At 35.2% G+C, this 15,342-nt stretch overlaps 1 long non-coding RNA gene across 1 annotated transcript; it reads right to left on the bottom strand.

Moving 5' to 3' along the window:
* Positions 1–11,379: 11,379 nt before the first annotated feature.
* Positions 11,380–13,677, bottom strand: LOC126608522 (uncharacterized). The gene is made up of 4 exons (XR_007617894.1): positions 13,476–13,677; positions 13,163–13,299; positions 12,486–12,544; positions 11,380–11,669 (listed from the first exon to the last, which is right to left on the bottom strand). It is a non-coding gene; the product is annotated as an uncharacterized LOC126608522 (long non-coding RNA).
* Positions 13,678–15,342: the final 1,665 nt, after the last annotated feature.

Here is a 15,342-nt window from a genome sequence, read left to right as displayed (position 1 = left end):
AACAATATCAAACACATCTAGTGGGTCACCACGGTCGACATGATCGATTTCTGCTTCCTTATCTCGAATTTGAAGCTTCATGTTGTAGTAGCAATAAACTAATTTTTCCAAGCTACTATGAGCCAACTTATTTCTTTGCTTTGTGTGGATGAGTGCAAATGTGCTCCAATTTCTTTCACAAGCAGATGAGGAAGCTGTTTGTGATAATACTTTTATTGCTAACTTTCTCACAGTTGGTGCATCGGTCCCATACATGATCCACCATTCAGCTACAATGAAAAATAATGTTGATAAGCCTAATAACTCCAACAAATTCTATTATAAACTTATAGTGAAATATGTTTATACTCACTAGGAGACATATTTGTTCGAGCAGCAACTGATGTTGGTTCTCCAAATGTTCTTCTTGCATCTTTAAACCATGTTAGCTGAATACAATAAATTGTGTTAGTTTAATCCAACAAAGTAATTATTATAATTTAAGTAATTGTGTACCTCATTTCCAAATTGGCCAACTGCTGGTGATGCAGGGTCTAATTTAGAGTATACATTATGTACAGCACGTATAAGGTCACCATCATCTCCAACACCGGGTCTGTATTGGTATCGGGGATTCAAATAATATGCTGTTCAAAGAAACACATACTCTAATAAGATAAATAATACTTATGCAACTAAAGAAATGAATTGCAAATTATGACATAATTTATACCTGCTGCATGCAAATCGTGGTATAATGTTTTATACCATCGGTCTTCAATTATTTTTACGACCCACCTTGCACCATGTTTTCTTTCCAATTCATCCTTCACTACATGCATCAACTCATATACTGCCCCCATAGTAGGATACACTTCTGTGTCAACGATCCGTAAAACTTTGTAAAGAGGTTCAAACACTTGACACACATGTTCTGTTTGACTCCAAAAAGCATGATCAAGCACTATACTTTCCACCATACGACCTGTATTTGAGCGGCTGAAATTGTGGTTGGCCCAATCGTCACTAGTGAATAGTTGCTTCAACCCTGCTTTCTTCTTGAGTAGGTTGTTTAATGCAATATAGTTGGTGGCGAATCGAGTGGTAGCTGGACGAATAATTTCTCATCTGCAAAATTCACGCATCTTTGCCAACAACCAACCGTGATTGTAAATATAATTTGTGATCGTTCTAGCTCTTTTGACCACAGTAGCAACATTCTCTCTCTTCCCCATTGCCTCAAACATAAGATCAATACAATGTGCTGCACATGATGTCCAAAACACATTATGATGCTTCATTAACTTTTTTCCAGCTTTGACAAATGCAGAACCGTTGTCGGTCACGACTTGGACAACATTATGCTCTCCCACCTCCATGATTACATCCCTCAATAATTTGTAAATATACTTGTAATTCTTTATATGGTCTGAAGCATCAACAGACTTCAAAAAAATTGTCTTTCCCTTGGAGTATACCATGAAGTTGATGATAGATAATCTGGTCGGGCCGGTCCATCCGTCACACATGATTGTGCAACCATTAGTTTCCCACTTTGACCTCAACTTGTTAACATACTCGCCAATGTCTTTATACTCCATATCCAAATATTTGTTTCTTATCTCATAGGGAGTGGGAGGTTGTACTCCAACACCGGCCTGTTGACATCCCACTACCATATTTTTGAAATGATGTGATGATGCCTTCGCAGCAGGGACATTTTCATAGATAAAGAACTTGCTAATTAGACGCCCCATTCCCTCCTTCACATTACCTCCCTTGAAATAACTCCAAACACTCTTTTGACGTGCGTTGGATGACTTATATAAACTTGGGGCTATTGGTGGTGTTGGTTGTGATTCTCTAAGACTGCCTCCCCGTCTCATTTGTGCACCACCACTTGTCCCGGAACCTTGTCCCCTATTAGGAATTTTATGAAGGTGTTCTCTTTCCCATGCTGACTGTTTGGAGGCACGTAATTCTTGTTTCAAACTGCATCGTTCTTCAGGTCCCATGTCATCATCACATTCGTCCTCATCGTCATCATCATCACTGTCAACCGCTTGGCCATAGACTTCTCCCCGTAGCCCAGCTCGAATATTTTCCATTCCTTGTGTCATCTTTTCCTTCTGCTGTTTTTTATTTTTTAATAATGTGCTGATGAATGCCTTCACTTCTGGGGGGACATTATCGCATCGTTGGACATTTTTTGATGGATCTAATCCACTAAGATGATACTTCAGTCGTGTCACTCCGCCACTCTTCATTACCCGACCACAATATTTGCAAATTGTGCCATGTTTGTTTCCGTCTATTGGGTCTCCATGTTCCCAAGCTGGATCACGTTTACTGGACATCTTAAACGTACCTATATTTATTTTTCATTAAAATTAGACAATTATTTTTTGATAAAAATAAGAGAACCTAAATAATAAAGTTATTTTACAGAAGAATTAAATACAAAGTAAAGAAAATGATTGTAAAAAGTTAAGTAATTATACAAATAATATGGAATAATAAAACCTAATATTAATGAATAATAATCCAATTTGATAATAATTCAATTTAATGAATAATAATCCAATTTGATAAAAAAAAAATCCTAATATAAAACATGGTGATGAATAATAATCCAATTTGATAATAATCCAATTTAATGAATAATCCACCAATTTGATAAAAAAATTATCCTAATATAAAACATGGTGATGAATAATAATCCAATTTGATAATAATCCAATTTAATGAATAATCCACCAATTTGATAAAAAAATTATCCTAATATAAAATATGGTGATGAATAATAATCCAATTTGATAATAATCCAATTTAATGAATAATCCACCACTTTGATAAAAAAAATTATCCTAAATTAAAACATGGTGATGAATAATAATCCAATTTGATAATAATCCAATTTAATGAATAATCCACCACTTTGATAAAAAAATAATCCTAATATAAAACATGGTGATGAATAATAATCCAATTTGATAATAATCCAATTTAATGAATAATCCACCAATTTGATAAAAAAAATTATCCTAATATAAAACATGGTGATGAATAATAATCCAATTTGATAATAATCCAATTTAATGAATAATCCACCACTTTGATAAAAAAATAATCCTAATATAAAACATGGTGATGAATAATAATCCAATTTGATAATAATCCAATTTAATGAATAATCCACCAATTTGATAAAAAAATTATCCTAATATAAAACATGGTGATGAATAATAATCCAATTTGATAATAATCCAATTTAATGAATAATCCACCAATTTGATAAAAACATTTCCTAATATAAAAGAATAATAATCCAATTTGATAATAAAAAAACCTAATATAAAAGAATAATAATCCAATTTGATAATAAAAAAATCTAATATTAAAGAATAATAATCCAATTTGATAATAAAAAAACCTAATATTAATGAATAATAATCCAATTTGATAATGAAGATGGTAAGGGAAATAAAATAATAAATAATATTAAACATATTAAAATTATCCTAGGGAATAATTATACAACATTACTTAATTACTTAAAACAATTAATATTAACATTACTTAATTACTTACAAAAATTAACATGCAAGTATTAATTACTTAAAAAGATTCACATACGAGTCCACACAAATTTATTTGTTGTTGTATAAATTACAATAATATAAATTTAAGTTTGTAAACTTACCTTAAATATTGAAGCCTTTGTGTTCAAGCTTTGGAATGGATCTGGAATGACTTTGAAAATGGTAAGGAAAATAAAATAATAAATAACATTAAACATATTAAAATTGTCCTAGGGAATAATTATACAACATTACTTAATTACTTAAAACAATTAATATTAACATTACTTAATTACTTACAAAAATTAACATGCAAGTAATTACTTAAAAAAATTAACATACGAGTCCACACAAATTTATTTGTTGTTGTATAAATTACAATAATATAAATTTAAGTTTGTAAACTTACCTTAAATATTGAAGCCTTTGTGTTGCTTGGCTATGGAAAGGATCTGGAATGGTTTTGAAAATGGTATGGGAAGAAGAATGTAAGTTAAAATTCGGTGAATGCCTTTGATACTCCACTGGATGAAAGAATGTAAGTATATAACAGACATTGACACTGTTTTGCATGTGAAAGACATTGACACTGTTTTGCATGTGAAAGACTGTCACACGCTTTCATTACGAAAGCAGTAGTATTTGTTGTGCATGTTCTGAAATTGCAAAAAGTTCTTTGGATCATTGGATCAGAGAGGTAGACATAGGTTTGGAATGATTTGGTTTTGAATAATTTGGAGCATTTGATGCTTTTTTTTCTTACACGCCATCACTCAGACAGTCAAAAAGACTGAAGAACTCACACTCCACCACACACACACTTCGAGACCCCCCCCACCACACCACACACGTACACCACACACGGAGGTCTCTCTCTCGATCTTTCATTTCCCACTCCACTACCATATTCTCGAATCCTCTCAATCTCTCTCTTCTCTCTTCTCTCTCTGAGGTCGGTCTGAGCCATTGTTCTCACCGAGAACTTCTCAGTCTTCTCCCTCCCTTCCCCCTTCTCCAGTTCTTCCACACACACACAGAGACATCATCTCTCGATTCTCGATCCTCCTCGTCCGTGTCTCCGTGTCTCCCTGTCTCCCTCTGCTCCTCCCATCTCACCCGCCCTAAACCCAGCCGTCGACACCACTCCATAACCGCCTTCTAAACCACCTTGATCCATGGAGATCGACCGGAAATCATCGTAGTCCAAGCCGTCGACACCACTGAGGAGCACGACCTTGTCCCAGCCGTCTTGGATTCGTGAGGAAGACGATGTTCCAGGCTCCTACTTCTCTTCTTCTCGACTTTTACTTTAAATTTTTGTAGAGATTTCAATTTTTCTGCATGTTGCATCTTTGTTGTACTGAAATTGATTTTAGGGATTTAGGAATTAGGGTTTCTATTTTTGTACAGATTGCGATTTATCTGCATGTTGCTTGATTTTTGTACTGAAATCGATTTTAGGGATTTAGGAATTAGGGATTCAGTTCAGTTGCTTTGAATCCGAATTTGGGGATTTAGGGATTCGGTTCATTTGCTTTGATTTTTGTACTGAAATCGTTCTTCTCGGCTTGTAAACATGTTGATTTTTGTACTAAAATCGATTTTAGGGAATCCTGTATTGTAGATTCAGTTCATTTGCTTTGAATTAGAATTTGGGGATTTAGGGTTTCGGATTATTTGCTCCGGCTGTGTTCTCCGATGAGTCCATACCAAATATCGCGATAGTTTCGAAAATATCGCGATATTATCGATATTATCGATAATATCGCGATATTCTGCCGAAAACAAGTTGGATAGTTACAAAAATATCGGGGTCCTAAAAAAACGATAATATCGGCGATATTTCGCCGATATTATCGATATTTTCTACTGTGGTTACAACTCCACACCACCCTTCGGGATCAGAATCCTCTCTTGAGCTAAGGGTGAGGATCCTCCTGAGCAAGGTCATCGGGCCGTTGAAATTTTATCCAACAGTTACAATTATTATAACTTTTAGTGGGCTCCCTGTTTTTAGCCGTTGGATAAAATTTCAACGGTTTGATGGGCTTACTCAGGTGGATCCTCACCTTTCCCACACCAATCCCATCGGTGGAGCCCATTCACTTACCTCTCTCACATTTCCCAGAGTTTCAATTGCAATATCTAAGATCAAATAGTGTAAAAAATATTAAAGAAATCAATTCTTGCTTTTGATGATAAGGCCTAGTGGTAGACATGACTGTAAGGAATGTGATGGGTACATGCAAAACCTTTTGACGTCTTGAAAATCGGAAAGCCCTTATTTTGTATTATTTTTCCGTTTCCTCTTCCATTTCCCTCTCACATCGTCTTCTTCAATTTACCTCTCACATCGTCTTTTTGAGTTTTCTTTGTAACCTCTCTTGTTCTTCGAGTTCGGCGTCGCGAGATTTGTAGACGAGATGCCACGATTTAGAGCAGAGCAGAATACGATGAAGTGAGAATTATGCACGGAGTAGAAGATGGGAGTTCGAGACGGTGAGAGTTGTAGAGCCAATGATGGAAATCGACCAAATTCAGTCCACCTAGACATGTCGCCAAGCGCCACCTTGATCGCCTAGAGCACCTAGCGAGCGCCTAGGAGGCCGTATTGCTCCTCACCGATTTTGTAACGGATTTTCCCCAAATCGCCTCGGACAGCCATCGCCTAGCGCCTAGAGCGATTTTAATAACACTGATCCTATCCATCGGTTTTGTGAGATTATTTAACATTTTAATGTGGATTATTTTGGTAATTTTAATAGATATACCTTCAAGATTGTCACATGTCGACCTTCGTAATATCACAATTCTCACATTATTTTTTTAGTTCAAAGTACGGTATTCACTAATTGTACAAACTATGGAGCATAAAGTGTCACGCCTTGATCCAAGAATAAGGACTATTCATGAGTCAGGTGTGAGCCATATTTTAGCCATAGAAATATATTCTATAACCAAGACATGGTGCAAAAAAGTAAAATAATATTTGTTTGTAATTGAATCACAAGACATTGTATAATAAAATTGTACATGATAAAACGCTCGAATTTACTACATAAAGTTTATTGAATACGCTGCGGAATAAAATTAGTGCACAAATTTACAATTGAAAGTACCAACAAAATAATTGAAATGAATAAACCTTGCAAGTACATAAATATATGAAAATGAGATGCATGAATGTACTCGCTCCCTTCTAATCCTGCTAACGCATACCTAAGGCATCCAAGCCTACACGTCTCATACCATGCTTACACCACTTGACTCTGAATACCTTAGAATATGAGTTAACTCCCGCTCATCCCTTAAGCGCAATTTTTACAATTAAATTCTCAATTTTCACTTTATCATATGGGCATTTCTCCCAACGCCCAATTGTATACTCAAGTTATTCCCCTGAAGCCTGACATATATTAAAGGCATTCTCGAATATCCTCACAACTCAAACACTTTACACAACTTTACACAACTCAATACAACTTAACACAACTCAACTTTTTATCTTGATTTGCAATGCATATGCGTATGTAGGCAACATTGATGTCAATAATCTCATGATCTATAATAACCATACAATTTGCATCATAAATTGAAATAGTTAGTAATCAAAATACTATTAGACTATCAATAATAAAGTATTTTTAGAACTTTGCTCTACATCTTTAATGGTTGCACAAGGAGATGAAATAACCAATTACCAAATATCAATTCTTTAACTGTTTTCTTCTCTTACAAGCTACTATATGTAGTAATTTTCAATACTAACAATCCAACAACTAACTAACAACCTATTTGAACAGGTGTTACCTATAGGATAATGTCATCTGTCATAGCATCTTAACAATACCCCTTTAAAACTGAACTTTAGTAAACATTGAAACAATACAATAGATTTATAGAAAACAATACACAAAACAACTGAATAGATTGACAACTCAAAGGTTAACAACTTCTAGAAACTTCAGTTTCAATTCAACTTATCAAGTAGCATCTTCCACAAAGTGATTTTACCAATGGACCATCCTGTAAAATACCAGTGTTAGTGATAATTGGCAAAGGAACTGTGGTTTGTACATGAGCCTCCAAATGTTTCTTCAAGCAGGAGATATGAAACATAGGATGTAGTTTGGATTGCTCCGGTAACTTGATCTTGTATGCTACATTTCCAACCTTAGCTACAACCTGAAAGGGACCATAAAATCGAAGTTGAAGTTTGTGAAATGGATGTGCTGCCAAGGATTTGTGTTGGTAAGGAACCAATCTTAAATAAACCCCATCTCCAACTTTAAACACCATTTCTATCATCTTTTTATTAGCTTGAAATTTCATTTTACATTGAGCAACCTCCAAGTTATTTTTTAGCAAAGACAAAATTTTGTTTCTCTCTTGCAAGCATTGTTCAACAGACTCCACTTTGGTTGTACCATTTTCATATGCAAGAAGGAGATGAGGAGCTTAACCATAAACTGCTTCAAATCGTGTCATTTTAATAGCATATTGGAAACTAGTGTTATAGCTCAATTCTGCCCAAGAAAGCCATAAAACCCACTTCTTTGATTGTAAACTACAAAAACATCTTAAATAGGTCTCCAAACACCTATTAAGAACCTCCGCTTATCCATCTGTCTGTGGATGGTATCCAAAGCTAAAGCAAAGTTCAGATCCTTGCAAAATGAAGAGTTCTTTCTAGAATTTGTTCATGAAAACTGGATCTCTGTCACTGATTATAAATTTTGGCATGCCATGTACTTTGAAGATGTTGTCAACAGAGAGTTGAGCAACTACTCAAGCTGAATATGGATGTGTAAGTTTTGTAAAATGGGCATACTTAGACAAACGATCAACTACTACCCAAATTACAGTTTTCCCTTTGCAAGGTGGAAGACCAACTATGAAATCCATTGAAATTTCATAATATACCTTAACAAGAATTGGCTAAGGTTGCAAAAGTCTAGGTGGAGATAAAGTCTTATATTTGTTTTGCTGACAAGTGGCACAACTAGCAACTCTCTCTTTGATATCCTTCTGCATACCTTTCTAATAGAATGATCTGAATATTCTTTTGTAGGTTTTAAGAAATCCCTTATGTCCAGCAGCAGGGCTTGAGTAATGTTCAGTAAAAACCTTATCTCTCCAAGAACTAGCACAATAAAATTTCTCCAAAATGAATTGTTACTCTTTAAATTTAGAGAGCAAATATTCATTTGCTAAATATTAAAAAAAATTAAAAAAGAAAAAGAGAAGGAAAAAAACTCAAAAGTAGACCCTTGAGCAAGGATACAAAGAGAGAGAAGATTGTTTTAGAAATTATTTTTTCTCAAGAAACAAATCGACTATTAAATAGAGTGACAACGATCACATCCAGTACCAGTACACTCAAATAAAAAGGCATTCCTAGTTATAGTAAGCAAGGCCCTATTCTAAATATGTCAATTATGAATACTATGTTGGAATGTTCGTGTAGAAATTCCTACTTATTCATATATCCCACATTGATGAAGTAAAGGCTTCTCGTACACTTAATAACACTTGGCTTTCATCTTCTAATTAAATTGGGAGATGGGCTGTGTGGAGCAACTACTTTATTAAGAACATGATAATTATATATCTAATTATAAAAGCCTAAGGCCTTGGGCCTTTGGACTTTTTGAATTAATCATTCAACTTTGGTTTTAATTCAGTCATATCATTTCCAAAAGGATAAGTCTGATGAGAAACAATTTGTAGCTGCTCACACCTGTTGGTATTAGATTCATCGTGTTTTATATAAACACACCATTGCATAACATAAAAATCATCATGAACCTCAAATTTCTTTTCTTATTCAGAACCACATTGATTTTCACCTGAAATCAAAGTCCTGGTGCTAGGATTTTGATGCTTCAATATCACAACAATGAACTTGGCACATGTTGTCAAGGAAGATGCTCTGCAATCTGGTGAAGATCCACTGTCAAAAGAAACTTTGAGTGCAATTGAAGTTTGGAATCATTTCGAGTTTTGTTGCAGAAACTGCATATTGAACAGTTTGGATGATAATCTATATGATATTTATTCACTTTGTAAGACTGCAAAGGAGTTGTGGGAATCCTTGGGGAAAAGAAATATAAGACTGAAGATGTCAATTCAAAGAAACTTCTAATTGGCAAATTTTTGAAATAATCTATGGTGGATTCCAAATCCATTGTTGCTGAAGTTGAAGAACTCCAAAAGTTAATCTATGAACTTCAAGCTGAGAGATGTGCTATCAATGAATATTTCTAAGTTGGTGCCATATTTGAAAAATTACCACCCTCTTGGAATGATTTCAAAATTTACCTCAAACATAAGCGTAGAGAAATGAATATGGAAGATTTAATTCTCGGATTATGAGTGGAAGAGGATCACATGAAGGGAGACGAGAATGATGTGTCGCTTGAAGCCAAAGCCAGTTATGTTGAAGGAGAAACTTCAACGCCTAAGCCAAATTCTCAGAAAAATAAGGGAAAGAAATCCAACGCCTAAGCCAAATTTTCAGAAAAATAAGGGAAAGAAATCCAACAAGCAATTTGTTTATGCACCAAAAGCCAAAAACTCTAAGAAGATGATCAAAGGTTGTTGCTATGTGTGTGGAAAAGTGGGCCATAAAGCACATGAATGTTGCCATCGAAAAGATGGAATTCATGCTAATGGAAATAACAATAACAACGGCAAAAACCATGCAAATATGACTATGACAGAAGGTGAATTTGTTGTATCCGAGACTAATATGGTTTCGAATATTAGTGATTGGCTAATTGATACGGGGTGCCACTAGGTACATATGTGTTGACAAAAACATGTTCATGGAGTATATGTTGCTGCCTTTGGAGAGAAATTATATATGGGAAATGCTGCAACATCTGCAATTAAAGCAGAGGCAAAGTTGTACTCAAACTCACTTCTGGAAAAAGCCTAACTTTGCTTGACGTGCTGCATATTCCTGAAATAAGAAGAAACCTAGTTTTTGGCCCTATTCTAATTGCTATAGGGTTCAAACTTGTATTTGAATCCAACAAATTTGTCCTAACTAAGTGAGGGATGTTTGTTGAAAAAGACTACTTAGCCGATGACCTTGTGAAACTCAATGTATTGGTTGTTGATGTTATTTATAATATAATTAAGGCTTCTAATGATATTGTTGAGTCCTCTAATATTTGGCATGCTAGACTAAGACATGTGAATTTTTGTTCTATGCATAGAATGGTTAAAATTACTACCTAAATTTGAAATTAATTTTAATCATAAGTGTGAGACATGTACGGAATCCAAATTTTAAGCAAACTTTTTAAGTCAATTTTGGGAAGATCAAATGAATTGCTTGGTCTAATTCATAGTGATCTTTGTGACTTTAAAATCACTCCAACTCGAGGAGGAAAGAATTATTATATCACTTTCATAGACAATCTTAGTAAGTATTGTTATGTTTATTTGATTCATAGCAATGATGAAGCTTTGAATATGTTTAAGACATATAAAGCGGAAGTCGACAATCAACTTGAAAAAGAATAAAAAAGGCTCCATATACACCACATGGAATTATACATCAAACAACGGCTCCATATACACCATAACAAAATGGTGTAGCTAAAAGGAAAAATAGAACATTTAAAGACATGATTAATTCCATGTTAAATAGCTCCGAACATTCACTCAATTTGGGTCCTTAATCAACTTAATTGTTGGACTGAAACCTTATTTGTTTAAATATTTTGATCAAGGTCCTTAACATCATTTAAGAGATTTAACTCATGCATTTATACATTTAATGTCCTACAAATTATGAAATTTAAACAAATTCAAATAATATTTTTAAAATATAATAACTACTTAAAAATAAATATTAGAGTAATATTGTTCTTCACAAAATTAAAGCAAGAAAATGATGTACCCATATTGACACACCCCGTCCCGAAGGAGGGCGTGCTGGCCGTCACGTGAGAGTGACGTAACCATTTACACAGTTCGGAAGCTTTAAAAAAATTACAATTACTAAGATGACCCACCCGAGGGTGAGTCCTACTTTTGTGAATTCTGTCAGAACACCGTTGGATTCCTCGTGGCCACCAAAGCTCTGCTATTTAGGACCTGGAGGGGCGCAAAACAAAATTGAGTGGGTCAGTAAAACAAAGTTTTTCGAAAACTTTTCATTTAAAACATTTCTAACCCCTCACCGTAAAACCTATATACTTTCCCAGAAAATAGCAGATATATATAAACATATATATAAGCAAAAATCTCAAATCACAATCCTTTAACACTTTTCAGAAAAAATATGCCATGCCAAGTGTCGAAAACATAATCAAAATGCATCCATATCAATCAGGTGAATAATAAGTCAACCGGAGACCCTATAATGGTCATGTACGGTTGATTCTAAAGCTCATCATTCAAACTAACCGGAGTCACCTCGGTGACCTATACGGTCTAACTCTGCGCGTCACTCGGAACTACATAAGGTAGTCTGTATGATGACAGGTGTATGAATACGCTCTAGTGCTTCTCACATCTATCAACTGTGCACATAATCTAAGGTCACCCACCAGTCGGAACCCCTCTAATGGTCTATACGACTGGCATGTCGGAACCTTCACATGGTCTGTACGACATCCACCTACTTGGATCCAAGGCGAGCGTGCGGTGTGGTGAATAATAATATAAGCACTAACACCTAGGGGCAGGTTAGGAGCTTTTCAATGCAATTCATGATAAATAACTCAGCTGGAAATAAATAAACTCACCTGAGCGTCCACCGCGTCACTTCACATATATAGGCATCAATTATCAACTAAATATCTCAACAATTTCATGCATGGCAATTAAATTCGTAATTTTTCATAAAAACGTATTTTCTGGGAAAAACAGTTGTATAAAGGTAATACGAAAATAAAACTGCCCACTCACCTGGAGTTCGCCCAACAACTCCCTAGCACCGTACATCAAGGCGTCATGACGATCAGTGCCTAGAACAATAATCAAATCCAACCTCAGAAATCCTGCCGATCGAATACATAACTTATATAAGACACGTCACTACGTAGTTCGATCCGGATGATCTGCAACTCAAATTTCAAATCCGTAACTTCCAGAGGTCCACAGTATACCTCTAGGACAACATCCTAAAATTTCATTACCATCCAACGGTCGGATCTCCGTCAATTTCCAAAACTAAGTGACGGTTAACATTCTATTTTATGAACTTACAACTCCAATTCCAGAAGATCCGTAAATCGGATTCCCAATCCGTAAGTTCCTATAATCCTCAAATATTACGTATTACAACATATCAAAGTTTGGTGACGATCCAACGGTCGGATCGTCAATTCACATTTTCATCTAACCACGAACCGAAACGAACTTAGATTCAATTACTCAATTTACGTCCATCAATTATCAAAACTGAACCTAGAACCTTAAACACATGCTAAGAATGACATTGGCGGGCCATTGGCCACGTGCCGCCGCACGGGCCGCCGCGGGTGGCGGTTGGCCGCTCCGGCTCGCCGGAAAATTCAACTATTTCCAAAAATTACCAAAATTTGCAGATTTGAAGATCTCAATGAGTAGAACAACTTTCATACCTGTGGCCAAGGCCAATTTGGCCTGGAAGTGCTTCAATTTCACCAAAACCGTGAAGAACCCTAGAATTGGGTGTTTCCAATTCGACCTTCAAACTTGTTCCAACGCCTCCACTACCTCTTGGGCTTTGTTCTAGGTCCTAAAGGAATGCTAATGGTGTTAGTAATTGAAAGAAAACATTTCAAAATTTGATGAATTTAAACAAAAAGGTCGCGGCACCCGTGTGGGTGTTCTTCACGAAATCACCATGAAATTCAATGATTCTTGGGGTGAAACGTGAAGAGGGAAGGCCTAGATGTTGATTGGGAGTGGTACCTTGATCCAATTCGTCGGCAAATTGGACGAAAACGGCGAGAACCCGCCGATTTGAAGGCGCGGGTCGCGCGGGTATACGGGTTGGGGAAAACCCATTTCTTCCTTCTCTCCTCCGCTTCACGCCCTCTCTCCTTTCCTCCTTTCCTTCCTCTGGTTGGTCAGCTTCTCCCTCTCTCTTCTCCCCATTCGGCCTCCCTTCCTTCTTCTCCGATTGGGCAGCTTTGCCCAATCTCTCTTCTTTCTTTCTGTTTTCTTCTCACGCACACACACACACAAAACTTTCTCTCATCCCAGCCATCCAATTCATTCATCATTAAATCTGGGCCGTCCATTTTCATAAAAAAAATTTCTATATTTTACTAAAATTATAATTCCTTAAAATCCCAAATTTCAAACGTTAACAACTTCTTCGATATAACTCCAAATCACGAACCGTCTGCGCCCACGCGTCCGTAACGACGAGTACTACGAGGATATGTCAAGAAAACAAATCTTAGATGGCACGATATGGTGATTAACCTCGAATAATGCACGTACCTCCAAAGGGCATTTTTTGTAAAATCCTTTATTAAAACTTTAAAAATTCTTAAAATTAGGGACGGGCTGTCACACATATAATTATTAACATATTTTAAAAAAATAACTACTAATATATTTTAAAACATAAAATAAATACATATAATTAGCATGGGTACATTTAGTAAAATTAAAAAATGGGTACAAATAAATAAAAAATATATGGGTACAAATACAAATAAAACTTTAAAAAATATGGGCACAAAAAGAAATTAATATATGAGTACAAATTAAAACAGAAAAATAAATTGGTACAAATTAAAAAAAGGGTTGCAGATTAAAAATGGGTACAAACTAAAAATAGAAATATATGATAAAAAATTTAGTCATAAATATATATACCAATTGTAACATTTTTAACACTAAATGAATATGTTTAGAAATAAAAAAATATTTTATTATTGAAATAATTAATAATGTTATTATTACCCAAGGACCTTGATCAAAAATTGAAAAGGAATAAGGTTTTAATCAATGAAATAGTAAAAGGAGATGAGAACCTAATTTCTCCTTAAATAAAATTCCTTATAAGAAGACCAACAAGTCACCTTATGAAGAATGGAGAAGACATATACCTACATACAAACCCCTCAAAGTGTGGGGTTGCCTAGTGAAAGTCCAAGTACCTTGCCAAAAAGAACAAAACTTGGACCTAAAACTATTAATTGTGCTTTCATAGGATGTGCAAATAATAGTGTAGCCTACATATTTCTTGTAGTAAAGTCTGCAATTCCGGACATACATGTTAATATGAGTTAGAATTGGTAAATGCGGAATTCTTTGAGGATATTTTTCCTGACAAAAAAAGAAAAGAAAAGAAAAAACAAATGAGTCTAGTTCAACAAATAAGAGAATGCATGATTAGAATCATGGTGAAACCTCTTCTTTAGTGGTCCAAGATCATGATACGGAACCAAGAAGAGGACGAAGAAATAAAATTCCTAAAAATTGGGGACTAGATTTCATTGCCTATTTGTTTGAAAAAGAACCACAAACTTATAGAGAAGCTGACACACCCCGACCCGGAATGTCCACTAAGACTTTAAATTGAGCTGTGCTGGCTGACACATGGAAGGTGACGAAGCCATAAAGTATAATGATATGGAAAAAATGTGAATAAATTTAAACCTAAAAGTGCCTAAAGACAAGAGTGTGTTGTGAGCAGGGATGAACCCATTTCAGATGCGACGTCAGAACATAACTAAAGTACAATAGTGTGGGCAAGGATCATACCCTCGGAGGTAGCTATCTAAACTGAGATTCGCCATGAATCCTTGTCGATACGGACTTT

The sequence above is a fragment of the Malus sylvestris genome, chromosome 16 (genome assembly GCF_916048215.2).
Source record: "Malus sylvestris chromosome 16, drMalSylv7.2, whole genome shotgun sequence".
NCBI classification, from domain to species: domain Eukaryota; kingdom Viridiplantae; phylum Streptophyta; class Magnoliopsida; order Rosales; family Rosaceae; genus Malus; species Malus sylvestris.
Note: the sequence above shows the minus strand (reverse complement) of the source record. Positions and strands in the feature narration are given on the sequence as shown.